This window comes from Pristis pectinata, chromosome 8 (genome assembly GCF_009764475.1).
Source record: "Pristis pectinata isolate sPriPec2 chromosome 8, sPriPec2.1.pri, whole genome shotgun sequence".
NCBI lineage: Eukaryota > Metazoa > Chordata > Chondrichthyes > Rhinopristiformes > Pristidae > Pristis > Pristis pectinata.
The window spans coordinates 102648206-102667555 of record NC_067412.1 but is presented as its reverse complement, the minus strand read 5'-3'; the positions used below and the strand labels follow the sequence as shown (position 1 = coordinate 102667555).

General features: G+C 43.8%; 1 protein-coding gene across 1 annotated transcript in view; it reads left to right on the top strand.

Annotated features, from left to right (window-relative positions):
* Window positions 1-731: 731 nt before the first annotated feature.
* Window positions 732-19350, top strand: part of phf6 (PHD finger protein 6) — a 54738-nt gene continuing 36119 nt past the window's right edge. The window contains exons 1-2 of the mRNA XM_052022343.1: window positions 732-840; window positions 10869-10908. The gene's annotated coding sequence lies outside the window, so the exon portion shown is untranslated. The remainder of the gene's footprint in view (window positions 841-10868; window positions 10909-19350) is intronic.

Sequence of the window (19350 nt, the reverse complement as noted above, 5' to 3'; positions counted from 1 at the left end):
GGGGGGTGAGGGGGGGTGGAGGGGGAGTAGGGAGGGAGGGGGTTGGGAGAGGGGGGGAGGGGGTTGGAGAGTGGGGGTGAAGGGGTGGGGAGGGAGGGGGTTGGGAGAGTCGGGGGGAGGGAGGGGTTGGGAGGGAGGGGGTGGGGGTGGGAGAGTGGGGTGTGAAGGGAGTGGGGGAGGGAGGGGGTTGGAGAGTCGGGGGGAGGGAGGGGGTGGGAGGGAGGGGGTGGGGGAGGGAGGGAGGGGGTTGGGAGGGGGGGGTGAAGGGGTGGGGGAGGGAGGGGGTGGGAGAGTCGGGGGGAGGGAGGGGGTGGGAGGGAGGGGGTGGGGGAGGGAGGGAGGGGTTGGGAGAGTGGGGGGGAGGGAGGGGGTGGGGGGGGTGAGGGAGAGTAGGGAGGGAGGAAGGGGAGCCAGTGTGGAGGAGGTATGGTGGGTTGACCAGCCGGGCCGGGCCGGGTTTCACAGACCCATCGGCCCCCTCCGGCGGAGCTGGCGGTGAGGCGGACTGCAGCGGTCGGTGTGGGGAATGGCGGCGGTCCATCCTCCGAGCGTCCGCCCGCCGCCGTAAACTCCAACTCCCGCCCAAAGCGCCGTGACGTCAGCCGAGGTTATTTCACGCGGAACGCCGTGACGTCAGGCAGCGTGGTCCCGCGCAGCGGTTGAGTGGTGGGTTGCGCGCGCACCTGGGCCCGAGATACGAGCGGACCGCGGGCGGTAAGTGGGGAAGAGGCGGTGGCCGGGCCGGGCCGGGCTGGGCTCGGCCGGGCCAAGGCGAGTGGCGCTAGGGACTGCCGTGCGGGCCTTCCTCCCATCCGATCTGTCCCAGCCTGCGGTCACAGGGTGGGTTCCTGCGTTACCCCGGCCCGGCTGCTCTGTTCCCGCCTCCACGGGCGCCCGTTCGCCCCGGGGTCGCTGCGCTGTTTTGTTTCGTTTCCTTTCATTGACGAGGAGGCCGCTCGGCCCCTCGAGCCGGTGCTTTCCGACCTTGGGCCTTATGTTGTCCCCGGGTGGTTGGAGCCTTCGGTTCGGCCCTTGCAGACTGGAGCTCGGCCAAGCCTTCAGTCGCACCGAGCCGCCCGGCCTGGCCCCGCACCTCAGTTATTTCAGGTCTGCGGCGGTTCCCCGCCGTCTCTGCCTCCCTCCCACGCCAGTTTCCTGGGCTTCCCCATCCCCATCCCCCACCATTGGGGACTGTGTCTTGTGCCGGCTGGGGGCCGAATTCTGGTTTCCCTCGCTAAACCTTTCTGTCTCGCTGAGGCGCTCCGGAAAGTCCACCCTTCGACCAAGTTTTTCATTCGTCTTGGCCTCGCTTCACCAAGCAAAATATACAAATACTTGCAAACTGAAATAAACGTAGAAATGCTGAAAATACCCCGTAAGCCGGGCAGCGCATCTGGAGCAACGATCTAACGTCTGTCGGTGACCTTTCAGAATGGAAAAGTTAAATATTTATAAACCTTGAAACTAATGATTTGTGCAAGTTTATTGTCATCTCGTTGCTTCTGTTGTGAATATTTCGCTTGTCGAGAAGGCAGAGAGGAGATTTGAATGAAGTGTTTAAGATTGTAACAGGTTTAATCAGAATAAGGAAAAGCTTTTACTCTTCGATCATTCAAGGACGAGGCGGGTGACCTATTCAAAGTGATGAGCAAAGAATTTTAATAAATTGTTAAAAACTGTTTTACTGGGAGCCTGGTTAGAATCTGGAACTTGTTGCGTGTAAGGATGATGGAAACAGAGTCCATCCGACCTTTATAAAGGAAATTTTAGTGAGACTTGGAAAGTTTGCAAGGCTCATGTTGAGGGTAGAAAAGCTGGGGGATGTGATTGAGCAAATTGTGCCACAAAGAATTGGAACAGACCAGATGATTCAGTTGACCACTTTGTGCTGCATTAATCTTTTTTATTATAAAGTCTAGGATCACATTTGACTTTAAACAACTTGTATTATCTATCTCCAGTATTGCTTGCATATTTCATCATTCCTTATTTTCAACATTTTTAATGAATATGTCTCCTGAATTTATCTGAATAATTTTTGATCCTCTTCCATCAATCTGGTGCGAAATCCAGTCACTGTATTGTTGTTTAACCAGCAAAATTGTAATGACCTACTCCTTTGTGCTGTGGGCCCAAATTTTATTAACACCGTCAAAATAGTGCTTGCAATATCTATTGCATTCCTTTAATTGAGAAAGGGAGATTGCTATTCACAACCTCAAAGCACTCTACAGCCAACTATATACTTTGGTTTTCTTCAAACACTTGCCTCTGTCAGATTTGGGAGTATCATGCTATGCTGCACTTGCTGGAGCCTGAGCAGTAATTGACTTATTGTGAGGCTTCATCACAACCAAACTATTCTGTTTGTATTAAATCATTCCACTGTGATTCACTGACAACAATCATAGAGTCAAGGTAATATAACGTAGAAACAGGCCCTTTAGCCCAACTGGTCCATGCCGACCAAGATGCTCATCCAAGCTAGTCCCATTTGCCCATGTTTGGCTCTTGTCCTCTAAGCCTTTTCTATCCATGCACCTATTGAATTCTCTTGTAAAAGGTTGTTATTGCACTTGTCTAAATCACTTCTTCTGGCAGCTCATTCTATATACTTACCAGCCTCTCTTTTCTTGAAAAAAAATTGCCCTCAGGTTCCTATTCTTGATTTCTCTAATTCTTGATTTTCCCAACCCTGGGAAAAAGACTGAGTGCATTCACCCTATCTCTGTCCCTCATGATTTTATACACCTCTATAAGATCATCCCTCGGTCTCCTATGCTCCAAGGAAAAAAAAGTCCTGGCCTGTCCAGCCTCTCCCTATAACTCTGTTCCTCAAGTCCTGGCAACATCCTTGTATATCTTTTCAGCACTCTTTCCAGTTTAGTAACATTTTTCCAAAAGCAGAATGATCAAAACTGAACACAGTACTCCAAGTGTGGCCTCACCACTGTCTTGTAAAACTGCAACATGATCTTCTAACTTTTATACTTAATGGCGTGACTAATGAAGGCCAGTGTGCCAAAAGCCACCTTCACCACCCTGTCTACCTGTAATTGCACTTTCAGGGAATCATGTACCTGAACTCCAAGGCCTCTCTGTTCTACAACACTCCGCAGGGCCCTACCATGTACTGTGTATGTCCTACCTTGATTTGACGTTCCAAAATGCAACACTTCTCACTTATCCGAATTAAACTCCATTAGCATTCCTTGGCCCACTTACATTACTGATCAAGTTCCAGTTGTAATTCTTGATAACCTTCACTGTCTGCGATATCACCTATTTTGATGTCATCTGCGAATTTAATAATCATGGCTTGTTTATTCTCATCCTAATCGTTGATATAGAGGACAACTATAGGCCCAGCACCAACCCCTGAGCCAGACCACTAGTGACAGGCCTCCAGTCTGAGAAACGACCTTCCACCATTGCCCTCTACTTCCTACTTTCAAGCCAATCGTGTATCCAATTAGCCAGTTCTCCCTGGATTCCATGCGATCTAACCTCGCAGAGCAGATAGAACCTCATTGAAGGCCTTACCACCCTTGTTGACCTTCTCCGTCGAATCTCAATCACGATCATAAGTGATGATCTCCCACGCACATAGCTGTGCTGACTGCTTCTAATCAGCCCCTGTCTTTCCCCTAATTTCCTTAATCATTTGGATTATTTTAATCATTTTCTCAATGGTTAACAAATTCCCAGTTCTTATAGGTATTCAGAAAGGAAACAGACTTTGTAGTTGGAGGATTCATTAAAGGGGAACGAGACATTCTAGTGCGAGTCTCCATAAATAGAGGAAGGTACTCAATGCCTTAGTGGCGTAAAGGTGAATAAATCCCCAAGGCTGGATGAGATTTATACCAGGCTGCTAAGGGAGGTGAGACAAAAGAGATTGTTGGGGTTCTGGCTGAGATTTTTTAAATCTTAGCTGGCCACAATTGAGGTACCAGGTGAACTGGAGGACTGCAAATGTGGTCCTCCACCAAGAAGGGCAGTAGGGAGAATGCCGTGGTAATTACAAACCCGTGAGGCCTAACATCAGTAAAAGTTGAAGAAATTCTGTTGGACTGTATTAATGATTACTTGGAAAAGCAGGAACATAATTGGTGATGGTCAGCATAGCTTTGTCAAGGGCAGATCTTGTCTGACCAAGTGACTGAATTTTTTGAAGGGGTATTAAGGTGTATTTATGAGGCACTGAGAGGATATGCCTTTACATGGACCTCAGTGTGGCCTTTGATAAAGCTGAACAAAAGCGTTTATTTCAATGCAAGGAGTACTACGGGAGATGAACTTAAAGCCAGGATCAGTACATGGAACTATGATGTTGTGGCCACTACGGAGACTTGATTATGAGAGGGACAGGACTGACAGTTCAGTGTTACTGGGGTTTGAGCTTTTAGATGTGATAGAGAGGGAGGTAAAAGAGGTGGAGGAGTTGCATTGCTAATGAGGGAGAATGCCACAGCTGCACTCGGAGAGGACATACTGGACGGTTCATCCACTGAGGTGATATGGGTACAGCTCAAACACAAGAAAGGTGCAGTCACTTTGATGGGGTTATACTATAGACTTCCCAACAGAGGAACAGATAGTAGAAAGATTATGGAAATATGTAAAAGCAACAGGGTTGTCATAGTGAATGACTAACCTTCCCAATATTGACTAGGACATCCACTGAGCAAGGGGATTAAACGGGCAAGAATTTCTTCAGTGCTTCCAAGAGGGTTTTTTGAAACAGCACATGGATCGTACAACAGGATGCTGCCTGGATTAGAGTGTCTGAACTGTAAGGAGAGGTTGGACAAACTTAGGTTATTTTCTTTTGGAGCATTGGAGGCTGAGGGGAGCCCTGCGAAAGTTTATAAAATTATGAGAGGTATAGATAGAGTAGAGACTCAGAATTTTTTGCCCAGGGTAGAAATGTCAAATACTAGAGGACGTAAAATTTAAAGGAGATGTGTGGGGCAAGTTTTTTTATGCAGATAGTGGTGGGTGCCTGGAATGGGCTGCCAGGGATGGTGGTGGAAGCAGATATGATAGTGGTGTTTAAGAGGCTTTTAGATAGATACGTGAATATGTGGAGTATGGATCATGTGCAGGCAGAAGAGAGAGAGTTTAATTTGATATCATATTTGGTTCAGTCATCCTGGGCTGAATGGCGTGTTTCTGCCCTGTACTGTTCCATGTCCACATGGGAAATTGATCTGAAAGGTTAGGCCCCCTTGGGATCCAAGGCAAGTTTGCAAATTGGATCCAAAATTGGCTTGGCCGTGGGGGACAGAGAGTGATGGTAGAGAGTTTGTTTCTGTGATGGGTGCCTATGACTAGTACTGCTGGGACCTTGCTGTTTGTAATATATGTGAATGGTTTGGATGTGGATGTAGGTGTGATCAGTAAGTTTGCAGATGACACAAAGATTGGTGGCGTTGTTGATGGTGTGGAAGGTGGTTTTAGGCTACAGAGTGATATTGATGTGTTGATGAAATGGCAGATGGAATTTAATCTGGATAAATGTAAGATGATGCATTTTGGGAGTACTAATGAGATGAGAATATATACCTCAAATGCTCAGGTCTTGGGAAGCACAGATGAACAAAAGGAGTATAAATCCAAAGATCCTTGAAGATGGCAGCTCAGGTAGATAATGTGGTTAAGTAGGCATATGGGATATTGGCTTAATTAGTTGGAGGCAATGAATGCAAGAGCAGGAAGGTTATGCTCCAGCTTTATAAAACATTGGTCAGACCTTAGTTGGAGTACTGCATGCAGTTTGGGACACCATACTATAAAAAATATGTAATTGTGCTGGAGAGCATGCAGAGGAGATTCATCAGGATGTTGCCTGGGAGTTTCAGTTATGACGGAGATCGGAGAGGTGAGGTCTGTTTCCCTGGAGCATGGAGTTAAGAAGGGACATGATCAAGTTATATAAAATTGAGGAGTAATAGATAGGGGTAGACTGCAGAACCTTTTCCCAATTATCAGTAGTTAAAATGAGAGGACATAGTACGGTACTGGAATGGGTCCACCATGTTTGCATTGACCATGACGCCAATTTAAATTAATTCTATCTGTCTGCACATGGTTGGTATCACTCTATTCCCTGTCAGTTCATGTGTGTTTTTTTTTAAAAAATGGCCTTGCAAATATCCTTTAAATTTTCCCCAATCACGCCTTAAAGCTATGCTCTCCAGTGACTGACATTTCTACTCTGGGGGGGTAAAAAAACTGTATCAACCTATCTATGCCTCCCATATTTTATATCGGTTTCCCTTCAGCCCCTGACACTCCAGAGAAAACAATCTAAGTTTGTCCAATTTCTCCTTCTCACTTTTAGACTATATTTAAGGCATCATCCTGGTGAACCTCTTCTGAACCTCTTCAAAGCCTCCACATCCATCCGATAGCGTGCTGCCCAGGACTGCACACAATAATCTAAGTGTGGCCTAAACCAAAGCATTATACAGCTGCAACATGACTTCCCAACTTTTATAAGCAATGACCTGACTGATGAAGGCAAGCATGCCATATGCCTTCTTTGCTACCCTATCCAAGTGTTACACTTTTGGGGAGCTATGGACTTGCACCCTAAGATCCCTCTGTACATCAGTGTACTTGAGGATCCTGCCATTTACTGTATGCTTTCCTCTTGCATTTGATATCCCCAAAATGCCCACACCTCATATTTGTCTGAATTAAACTCTATCTGCCATTTCTTTGTCCAAATTAATCTATATCCTGTTGTATCCTTTGACAACCTTCCTCACTATCCACAACTCCACCAATTTTTGTGTATCCACAAACTTGCTAAACAGACTACCTACATTTTCATCCAAATCATTAATATATATCACAGACAATGAAGGTCCCAGCACTGATCCTTATGGAACTCCACTGAACTCAGACTGTTGTCTATGACCAAGCCAATTTTAGACCCAATTTACTAACTTTCTGTGAATCCCATGTGACTTAAGCTTCTGGATTACTCTACTGTGAGGAACCTTGTCAAATGTTTTACTAAAAATCCATGTAGACAACGGCCACTGCCCTATCCTCATCAATCATTGTTGTCATTTCCTCAAAATGACATGGAGCCTCCCCCCGCACAAAGCCACACTGACTATCCCTAATACGTCCATGCTTTTCCAAATATGAGTAAACGTCGTCCCAAAAATTTTCAATAATTTTCCTACCATTGGCCAATAATTTCCTGGTTTGTCCCTGTTGCCCTCAATCAAAGGAACAACGTTGGCTATTCTCCAGTCTTCTGGCACTTCGCCCAAGGATCTCTGTCAAGGCCCCAGCAATCTCCTTTGCTTTCCTCAGTATTCTAGCATTGATCCATCTTAATGTTTTTCAAGGCACGCAACATCATCACCACCATATTCTCAACATCTCCCTAATCTTTCCATCATCCATGTCCTCCTTGGTGAATACTAATGCAAAGTATTCTTTAAGAACCTCACCCACTTATTCTGACTCCACGCCTAATTTCCCTCCTTTGTCCTTGAGTGGGCCTATGCTTTCCCTAACTAGCCCCTTGCTCCTAATATGCCAGCAGAGGTGGTGGAGGCAGATACATTAGGGACATTTAAGAGACTCTTAGATAGGCACATGAATGATAGAAAAATGGAGGGTTACATGGGAGGGAAGGGATAGCTAGATCTTTGGAGCAGGATAAAAGGTCGACACAAACATTGTGGGCCAAAGGGCCAGTACTGTGCTGTAATGTTCTATGTTTTAATATACAAATAAAATGCTTTGGGATTCTCCTTAATCATACTTGCCAAGGCCAATTTATGACCTTTTTTGGCTCTCCTAATCCATGTAGCTCATCCCCTTTCCTGCCTGACCATCGTATTACCTGATCTATGGTGTCCACTATAGACATCAGGCATATGTTATTGACTGAGCATCTACAACCTTTTGAAGTGGAGAGTTTTAAAGATTTATAACCTTTGCAAAGGACTTCATCTCTGACCTAAATGGCTGATTTAGTCTGGGATTAATACTTCCTGGTTTTAGACATCTTACCTAGAGGGAACTTCTCGGCATATAAACCTCAATGATAGCTCTCATTCTTCTAAACTCCAGGACGTGTAGGCAATTTTACTGCAGTTTTCTTCTTGTGGCAACCACCTGATCCCATAAATCAATCTTGGAAATCTGCATTAAAAGCAGAAATTGCTGGAACACTTGAGCATGTCAGGCAGCTGTCTCAGACCTGAAACATTAACCCCAGCCTTGCTATCCTTATCTTTCAACCTCACAGAAAAATGCTGGCCCCAAACTCTAATCAACTCTCCTTTAAAAGACTCCTACTTGTCAGATGTGGATCTACCCTAAAACTGCTACCCCAATTCTACTTTCTCCATTTCCCGCCAAATACTTTTGTAGCCTTCCTCCACTTTAGCACTTTCATCTGAGGACCAGTTTTATCCTTATCCATAACCATTGTAAAATTAATGGGATTATAGTCATTGTTCTGAAAATGCTCCCCCATTGAAACTTTGATCACCTGGTCAGACTCATTCTGCAATATAAGGTCTCGTACCCATCCCAAATTGGACTTTCTATGTTTCAAGTAATCCTCTTAGATGCACCTAACAATTCTGCCCCTGTCACGAAGGAAGTCCCAGTCAATATTGGGGATGTTAAAACCACTCACTACAATAACCTTATTGTTTTTGCATCTTTCTGAGATCTACCTGCATGTCTGTTCCTCTAGTATCTTTTTGGCTATTGAGAGGCTATTTCTGATTCCTGAGTCTATCCATTTAGCCTTGCTGGATGAGCTGTCCCAAATGTCCTCTCTTTGTGCAGCTGTGGCATTCTTCCTAATTAGTAATTCAGCTCCCTTGCCTTTTACGTTCCTTTGTCATCTCTGAAAGATCTGTACCCTGGAACATTGAGCTGCCATTACTGCCCTTGTCTCAATCAAGATTTTGTAATGGCTTCAGTATTGTAGTTCCATGACCCATTATACACTTTGCATTAAAGTAAATACACTTCAGACCATCATTCTTGCCATGTTCATTATCCTGGCCCTGTTTGTTTTTGCTGTTAAATTTATTTAACCTCTACTTTATCAATCACGGCACCTGCTGCTCTGGTTCTCCTTCCACACTAGTTTAAATCTTCCTGAGTAGCATTAGCAAACCTGCCTGCGCAGATTTAGGGTAAGAGATAGAGAAGTTTTGATGGGAACACTTTTTACTCAGAGAGTGGCAAGTATTTGGAATACACTGCCTAAGAGCATGGTGGAAGCAGAATTGGTGACGATGTTAAATAAGTATCTTGGCAAACTCTCGAATCACCTAGGCACAGAAGACTACAGGTCATGTGCTGGAAGATGAGATTAATAGGGATTGGTGCCCTTTGACTGATGTGGGCTGAATGGCCTGTTTCTATGCTCTTTGACTCTGACACATGGGATCCAAGGCGAGTTTGCTGATTGGATCAAAAATTGGCTTGTGATAGGCAGTGGGTGTTAGTGAAAGGTTGCTTTTCTGATTGGAAGTCTGTGACCAGTGGTGTACTGTAGGGATATGTGCTGGGACCCTTGTTTCTGATATATATTCACAAATTGGATGTGAATGCGGAAGGAATGGTTCAGTTTGGTGGTGTTGTGGATAGGGAGGAAGATTTTCTAAGGCTACAGAAGGATACAGATCAAATGCAAAGTGGGGCAAGATGATGGCATATGGAATCTAATCCCAACAAATCATGCATTTTGTGAAGTCAAATTGAGATGTTTACTGGTATTGGTTTATTATTGTCACTTGTACCGAGGTACAGTGAAAAACTTGTCTTGCATACCGATTGTACAGGTCAGTTCATTACACAGTGCAGTTACATTGAGTTAGCACAGATTGCATTGATGTAGTATAGGTAAAAACAATAACAGTACAGAGTATAGTGTCACAGCTACAGAGAAAGTGCAGTGCAATAAGGTGCAAGGTCACAACAAGGTAGATCGCGAAGTCATAGTCCATCTCATTGTATAAGGGAACCGTTCAATAATCTTATCACAGTGGGGTAGAAGCTGTCCTTAAGTCTGGTGTTACATGCCCTCAGGCTCCTGTATCTTCTACCTGATGGAAGAGGAGAGAATGTACAGAAGATGGGAGGGCACTAAGGAACGTTGATGAATAAGAGGGACTTGTAGTCACCTGACAGTGGCAACACAGGGTGGTGAAGAAGGCATCTGACATGCTTGTCTTCATTGATTGGGTCATAGAATATAAAAGTTGGGACATCATGTTGCATCTTTACACTGGTTAGACAGTACCTGGAGTACCGTATACTGTTCTGGTCGTCACACTGTTGGAAGGATGTGGTTGCATTGGAGAGACTGCTAAGGAGATTTACCAGGATGTTGCTTCGATTGGAGGACTTTAGTTATTAGGAGAGATTGGATAGGGTGTGTTTGTTTTTCTTGGAGTGGAGGAGACTGGGCAATGACCTGTTAGAGAGATATAACATAACAAGCATAGATGGGTTAGATAGAATCTTAATTCCTGTGGTAGGGTTATCAAAAAGAGGGCATGTGTAAGGTGAGAGGCAGGAGTTTTAAAGGGATTTGAGAGCTTTTTACACAGAGTGGCTGATATCTGAAACTCAGTGTCACAGAAGGTTGTGGAATCAGATACAATCACTACATTTAAGAAATATTAAGACAGGCATTTTGAGTGGCAAGGTATAGAAGGATACAGACCTAATGCAGGCAAATGGGATTAGTGTAGATGGGCAAAAAGGTCAGCATGGATGTGGTGGATGAAGGACTTGTTTCTGTGCTGTAGTTCACTGTATTATGCTGTTGGATATTTGTTAAGGTAACTTCTGTCTTTGTTTTTCAGCTAAAAAGAGCTGACCATACTGCTTGTAATTAACTGGCGGGTAAGTAATGCTGTTACATGTTATGCATTGATAAGTTCTGCTAGTTTTGTGTGAGGACTAGAGCATTGCATATATTATTTCTTGTCCAAAAGGGTGGAGGAAAAAGCTGGCAATCATGTGCCATTTACAATAATTAGTGGGGAAGCTTTAGAGATGAAACTTAATGGCCACTGGGAGAATGGACTTTATTTTTGCCAACATTTATTGCCCATCTCAAATTACACTTGAAGGTGCTGGTGAGTTATCTTGAATTGCTATAGTCCTGGGTCGACAATGCTTATGAGTCATTGGTTCCAAAATTTAGACCCAGCTATGATGAGAAATGGCAATATATATCCAAGCCAATTTTGTGACTTGGGGTGGCTGATTTGTGAAATGCCACTGGAGTAGTCAAGGCATATAATTGCATTTCATTTTGCAGATTGCACATACTGTAGCCATGATGTGCCAGTGGTGGAGGGAATGAAAGTTTAGTGTGTTTCATTTGTAAAAGAATGCCAGCATGGATTTATTATGGGTTAATTTTTTTGACTAACCTGTTTAGGCTTTTTAGAATAGGTAAGAGCACTGCAGTTGATGTGTGTCTGAAACGTCATAAGCATTTGATAAAGTACAACTTAATCACATTACCCAAATTGAGCTGCTTTAGATGGAAGAGGTCAATGAGTACATGAATACAACATTGGCTTCAGAATAGGAGACTGTTATGATGAGTAGCAATTTATTGTACTTCTTATAAATAACCAGCAGCATTTCCCTTGGTTTTAGTACTTACAGTGCTGCTTTTAATATCCAACAATGCTTTGGTGTGGGGGACAATTTAAATATTTGCATAATGACACAAACTGTTTGAGTGTAGCATGTGGTGAGGAAGATGATAGACTTTACAGCATCATTTGGTAGGCTGGAAATACTTGACATAAAACATGCCAAAATGTAATTTTTTTTCAAGAGTGGTTTCACTAGAAGGCATTTTGTGCACTGAATTTCCCACTGATAGAGCCATAATGACCAGATAATCTGCTTTGGTAATGCTAGTTGAGAAATAAGTGTGGTGCTTCCTCAGTAATGCAGAGGAGTACCAGTCCAGACTTTTCTCCTCGAGTTTCTTAAATGACTGAGGATCCACTGACCATTATTAATACAAAGTACTTTCAACAGCTCATAGATCATGGATTTCACTGTTTGAAATAGAAGCAGGGTTAGACTTTTTGGATTCTTCAGTCTGATTGACCATTCATTATCCTAATTGCTCCTGTGACTCATCCCCATTCCTGCCAGGCCACCATATTTCCTGACTTAGTGTCCACTGTACACATCGGGATGTATGTTGTTGACTGAGCATCTACACTCTTTTGAAGTAGAGAATTTTAAAGATTTACAAGAGAAACAAAGGACTGTAGATGCTGGAATCAAGATGAAAAAAGCAACAAGATGCTGGAAGAACTCTGCAGTCCAGGTAGCATCCATGGAGAAAAGCAGACGGTCAACGTTTCTTCTTGTTGCAGCCACCTGATCCCAAGATTCAATCTTGGAAATCTGCAATAAAAGCAGAAACACTGAACATGTCAGGCAGCTGTGTCAGACCTGAAACATTAGCTCTATTTCTCTCTCCACTGCTGAGTGTTTCCAGTACTTTCTGTTTTTATTTTAGATTTTGGCTTTTACTTAATTAAACTCAGTGCTTGTTTTATGAAATGGGAATTGTTTGTCAAATTTGCTAGAGATATGAGGATGGAATAAACTGTGTTGATAAGAGAGCCAGTGGATGTTCTCATAGAATCACAGAACAGTGCAGCACAATACTGGCCCACCATGTTGTGCCGACCTTTAAACCTCGCCTAAGACTATCTAACCCCTTCCTCCCACATACTGTGTCCCTCTATTTTACATTCCCCCATATGCTTATCTAGCAATCTCTTGAATTTGACCAATGTATCTGCCTCCACTACCACCCCAGGCAGCACATTTCATGCCCAACTCTCTGGGTAAAAAACCTTCCTCTGATATCTCCCTTGAACTTCCCACCCGTTACTTCAAAGCCATGCCCTCTTGTATTGAGCATTGGTGCCCTGGGAAAGAGGTGCTGGCTGTCCATCTATTTCTCTTAATATTTTGTACATCTCTATCATGTCTCCTCTCATGCTCCTTTTCTCCAAAGAGTAAAGCCCTAGCTCCCTTAGTTTCTCCTCATAATGCAGACTCTCTAAACCAGGCAGCATCCTGGTAAATCTCCTCTGCACCCCTTCCAATGTTTCCACATCCTTCCTATAATGAGGTGACCAGAACTGGACACATACTCTAAGTGTGGTCTAACCAGAGTTTTGTAGAGCTGCATCATTACCTCGCGGCTCTTAAACTCAATCCCACGATTTATGAAAGCTAACATCCCATAAGCTTCCTTAACTACCCTATCTACCTGTGAGGCAACTTTCAAGGATCTGTGGATATGGACCCCCAGATCCCTCTGCTCCTTCACACTACCCAGAATCCTGCCATTAACTTTGTACTCCGCCTTGGAGTTTGTCCTTCCAAAGTGTACCACCTCACGCTTGAACTCCATCTGTCACTTCTCAGCCCAGCTCTGCATCCTATCAATGTCCCTTTGCAATCTTCGACAATCCTCTACACTATCCACAACACCACCAACCTTTGTGTCGTCTGCAAATTCACCAACCCACCCTTCTACCCCCTATCCAAGTCATTAATAAAAATTACAAAAAGCAGAGGTCCCAGAACTGATCCTTATGGGACACCACTAGCCACAGCCCTCCAATCTGAATGCATTCCCTCCACCACAACCCTTCTGTATATGGTTTTGCAGAAAGCATTCAATCTGTTTTTGCAGAGAAGATTAGTGCACAAGATAAGAGTGCATTGGGTTTGGGGCTGATTATTGGCATCGATAGGGGATTGGCTGACTATCAGGAAACAAAGTTGTGATAAATGGGTCATCTTTAGATCAGCAATCAGAATCTTGTAGGGTCCTATGGTATCAGTGCTGGGGCCTGAACTATTTACTATCTAAATTAATGAGTTTGATGAAGGGGCCAAGTGATCTGTAACCAGTCTTAATGATAATAGAAACAGATGCATTAGCAAGTTGAGAGGACAAAGATCCTGTAAAAGAATACAGGCCGTCCCCAGGTAACGAAAACCTGACTTATGGGCACCATATATTTGAACGAGCTCCCATGATATTAACTTCAAAAGTCTGGCATATGTACATGCGTTCATTCGTATGAATGGCAGAACTAGTTACCTCTCTTTCTGCTTTTAGTAATTGTTCTTTCTGATCAATCTTATCTGGTTTTGATGGCATTCATACAATAATGTCGAGGTATGGTTTCCATATCGAGTTACCTTTGTGTATTTTTTGACCTAAGGACAAAATTTACTTGTGGACTTCTGTAAAAGTGGAACCTGTTCGTTATCCAGGGATGGCATGTAATAGATGTAGTGGGCAAGAAGTTGGTAGATAGAGTAAATTGTGCAAAAATTTGCAGTTATTCAATTTGGAAGGAAAAGTGGAAGAGTGAGTTTACAAAATGTTGCGTAACAAGACATCTGGAGGGTCCTAATATATGATACACAAATTTAGCTTGCAGTTACAGCAAGTAGTAAAGCTAATGGAATCTTGGTCTTTATTTCAAGAGGTATGGAGTATAAAAGGGAAGTTTTTGTGCAGCTTTACTGGATGCTGGATGTAGAGTACTGCATATAGTTTTGGTCTCTATAATTAAGAAAGGAGGTGCTTGCTTTGGAGCAAGTGCAGTGTTGGTTCACTAGGTTGATTTCTGGGATGATGGGTTGACCTAGAAAAGGAAGTTAGGCAGGTTGGGCTAGCTCTTATTCTTCTAAACCCCAGGGAGAAGCGATCTTATTGAACCATTCTGAGGGATTGATTGGATGCATTCTGAGATGCAGATGAGTTGGGAGCTACTCCTTTTGAAGATCATGACTCTTTGAAAATCCCAGAGATCTCTTGAGGCAGAGCATTGAATATGTTCAAGCCAGAGATTGAGAGACATTTAAACTTTAAGGGAGTTAAGGGCATGGGGAGAGCACGGAAAAGTAGTGTTGACCAATAGATTGGATTAGCCATAATTTTATTGAATGGCAGAGCAGACTTAGGTGGATGACTGACCTGTTGTTTTTCTTTTCCTATGAAAGCTCTGTGCAACCTTTGCAATTCAGTCATGAAATGTAGATTCTATTAGCAATATTAGCATTTGTTGTCCATCCTGAATTGCCCCCAAAGGGGCAACCTCATTTGCCATCCATCCATACCCAGACTCCTTCAGGACAATGGCAGATTTCTTTCCCTATAGTCATTGGTAAAGTAGAATGTTCCATGCTTGGACTCCTTTGTACTCTTATTTTCTTGCCATTTCTTTTAAATTTGCTTTTCTGTTTTTTCTTCCAAGTTCACTACTTCATATTTTACCACTTTATACTCAATTCTTCTTATCCAGTCATGTACAGAATCTTTGTATCCACCTCAGCTCAGTTTATCAGCAAAATTGGATGACAAAACTAACATATAAGACAAAATTAACAAAGTTATTTATGTAGCTATGAACATCTGAGGGCTTGGTGTCCATGCTTTTGGCAGTCTCTTGCCAAAGGTCTGTCAACCTGTTAATTTCTGCTATTTTTAAACCATCCTTTGACTATTATAAAACATTACCCTTACTCCTTTCTAATAAGTAATGGACTACTGTGTGGTGCATATCCATATGCCTAATGAAGATCCAGATATATACTACATTCCCCGGTTTGCCATGATCTTACCCTGTTAGTTGCCTAAAAAAATGCAATTTGTTTAACAATTTTCCCTTGACTTTATCTTCTCATTTTGTCTTGTTGGCTAGTCCCCCTATCCAGAAATGCTGCCTGTGCTTTCCCTGCTCTCCAAATGTCCATCCTTGTTTGGTCTGAATGTGGCAAATTTATCTCACTGCCCTCCATGTCCTGGAGTCCAGTTTCCACAGGGCTTTGGGTGGCTTAGTTAGGAGGTCACATCCCCAGTGGCCTTTGCTGGCAAAGGTGGGGGAGAGGCTTGGCTAGCAGTAATAGTAGGAATTGATTTTTTAGTTTTTAGGCTGTAAGGTCCCAAGATGAAAAATGAGGTGTTGTTCCTCCAGTTTGCATTTGGACGTCTCCTGGCAGTGGAGGATGTGGAGGACTGACATATCAGTGATGGAGTGGGAGAGGGAGTTGAAGTGACCGGCAAAGGGGAGATGCAGATAAGGGCTGCATAAGAGGAGATTTACCAGGATGCTGCCTGGATTGGAGAGTATTGAATATGAGGAGAGGCTTAAGGTGCTCGGGCTTTATTCACTGGAAAGGAGGAGGATGAGAGGAGACATGATAGAGGTATATAAAATATTGAGAGGAATAGATAGACAGTCAGCGCCTCCTTCCCAGAGCACCAATGCTCAAGATGAGAGGTCATGGCTTTAAGGTTATGGGTGGGAGGTTCAGGGGAGATGTCAGAGGGAGGTTTTTCACCCAAAGAGTGGTTGGTGCATGGAATGCACTGCCTGGGGTGGTGGTGGAGGCAGATACATTGAACAGGTTCAAGAGCTTGTTGGATAGGCATATGGAGGAACGTGAGATAGAGGGATATGCGGGAGGAAGGGGTTAGGTAGTGTGAGGGTGGTCTGATGGACGGCATGACACGGTGGGCCGAAGGGCCTGTTTTGTGCTGTATGATTCTACGGTTCTATGGTTCTATACCTAAATGGAAGATAAGTTGTTCTTTGAGCTTGCATTGGGTTTTGTTGGGACAATGTGGGAAGATCAGCAAGGGATAGAGAATTAAAGAATCAAGGATACCTTTGTGAACTGAACAGAAGTGTTCTGCCAAGCTGGCAGCCAGTTTACAGATCACAATGCAATATATGAAAATTGGAAGAAATGCAAGTTAATTACTGCTGGAAGGTTCCTGGATGGTGGGAAGTGATGAGGTAAAAAGAGCAGATATTTCTTCTCCTGTAGTTGCTAGGACACTAATAATATGAACTTGTCACAACTCGGCAAATAAAAACAGCATTCAAGGCTTAAAATGAAATGTAGAACTGCAGCTACCCATTCCAATGTGCTGTATTACAGATGGGCAGGGCAGGTCTTAGTCATCAATTATCATCAATATCATCAGCTATGTCTGTTACTGCAACTGAACCAATTGTAGAGAGGAAACATAGGGCCGAATCAAAAATGGATTTCTCGTGTTTGCCCCACCACCTCCTCCGGCAGCTCCAGCCCCTATATTTCAAAATTTTTTCCTCTCTCTCACCTAAGTGTATGCTCCCTAGTTTTAGACTCCCCTGCCCTGGGAAAAAGAGTTTGACTATCTATCTATGCCCCTCATAATCTTACAAAGTCCCCCTCTGCTCGCTCCACTGAGAACAAACCCAGCCTAGTCTATCTGTCCTTGTACTTAAGGCCCTTATGTCCAGGCAATGTCCTGGTGAATCACTTCTGCACCCTCTCTATTGCTACCACATCCTTCCTGTAGTGTGGCAACCAGAACTGTACACTGTACTCTAATTGTGGCCTAACCAATGTTTGGTACAACTGCAACATGATGCCCCAACCCATACTTGATGCCTCAGCTTAAGAAGGCAAGTATGCCAAATGCCATCTTCACTATCCGATGCACCTGTGTTATAGAGTAATATAAACAGACCCTTTGGCCCAACTCATCCCTGCTGACAATGTGCCCACCAAGTTAGCCATTTGGCCCATATCCCTCTTAAACCCCTCCTAATCTCTTCAGAATGTTGTATTTGACCTGCCTCAACCACTTTCTCTGGCAGTTCGTTCCACATACACACCATCCTCTGAATCAGATTTATTTTCACTGTCGTGTTGTGAAATTTTTTTTGCGGTAGCAGTACAATGCAAGACACAAAAATTACTATGTTACTCTATGTGAAGAAGTTAACATTAGATAAGATATTTATTTATAAGTCACACGTACATCGAAACACACAGTGAAATGCCAGCATTTGGATAAACAGACTGATTAGGAGGAGTCGGCATGGCATTGTGTGTCGGAGGTCGTGTTGATGAATCTTTTAGAGTTCATTTGAAGAAATAACCAAAAGGGTAGATGAGGGTAGGGCAGTGGATGTTGTCTATTTGGACCGTAGCAAGGTCTTCAACAAGGTCCTGCATGGCAGGCTGGTCTGGAAGGTTAGGTCCCATGGAATTCAGGGAGAGTTAGTTGGGTGGATCCAAAATTGGCTCGGAGCTAGGAAGCAGAGGGTGGTGGTTGAAGGTTGTTCCTTGGAATGGAGGCCGGTGACTAGTGGTGTGCCACAGGGGTTGGTGTTGGGACCCTTGTTATTCATTATTTATGTATGTAAATGTTAGATGTGAATGCACAAGGCTTGATCATTAAGTTTGCAGATGTCATGAAATTGGGAGGTGGTGTTGATGGTGAAGAAAGTTATCGTAGATTACAAAATACATAGAACAGTACGGGCCCTTTGGCCCACGATATTGTGCTGACCTATATAAATACCCACTACGTGACCAATCTAACCCTTCTCTCCTATACAGCCCATACCCTCCATTTTGCTTACATCCATGTGCCTATCTAAGAGTCTTTTAAAATATCCCTATTGTATCAGCCTCTACCAGGGGATTACAGGGGGATCTTGATCAGTTAGGGAAGTGGGCCAAGGAGTGGTAAATGGATTTCAATACAGATAAATGTGAGCTGATGCATTTTGGAAAGTCAAACCAGCGTAGGGCTTGTACTCTGAATGGTAGGGAACTAGGGAGTGTAGTGGAACAGTGGGACCTAGGAGTACAGGTGCATGGTTTGTTGAAAGCGGCATCACAGGTAGACAGGGTGGTGAAGAAGGTGTTGAGCACACTGGACTTCATCAGTCAGGGCACTGAGTATAGGAGTTAGGATATTACATTGCAGTTGTATAAGCCATTGGTGACACAGCACTTCATGTACTTTGTACAGTTTTGGTCACCCTGTTATAGGAAAGATGTGGTTAAACTGGAAAGAGTGTAGAAAAGATTTATGAGGATGTTGCCAGGACTAGAGGGCCTGAGTTATAGGGAGAGGTTGGCCAGGCTAGGTCTTTATTCCTTGGAATGTAGGAGAATGAGGGGCGACCTTACAGAAGTGTTTAAAATTATGAGAGGCATAGATAAGGTGGATGGTAAGTCTTTATCCCAGGGTAGGGGATTCCAGAACAAGGGCATAGGTTTAGGGTGAGAGGAGAATGGTTTAAAAGGGACCTTAGGGGCAACTTTTTCATGCAGGGTGGTGAGTATGTGGTACGAGCTGCCGGAGGAAGTGGGTGAGGCAGGTACAATAGTAACATTTGAGAAGCGCTTGGATTGGTACATGGAGGGGCGGGGCTTAGAGGGATGTGGGATGAATGCAGGAAATTGGGACTAGCTGGGTGG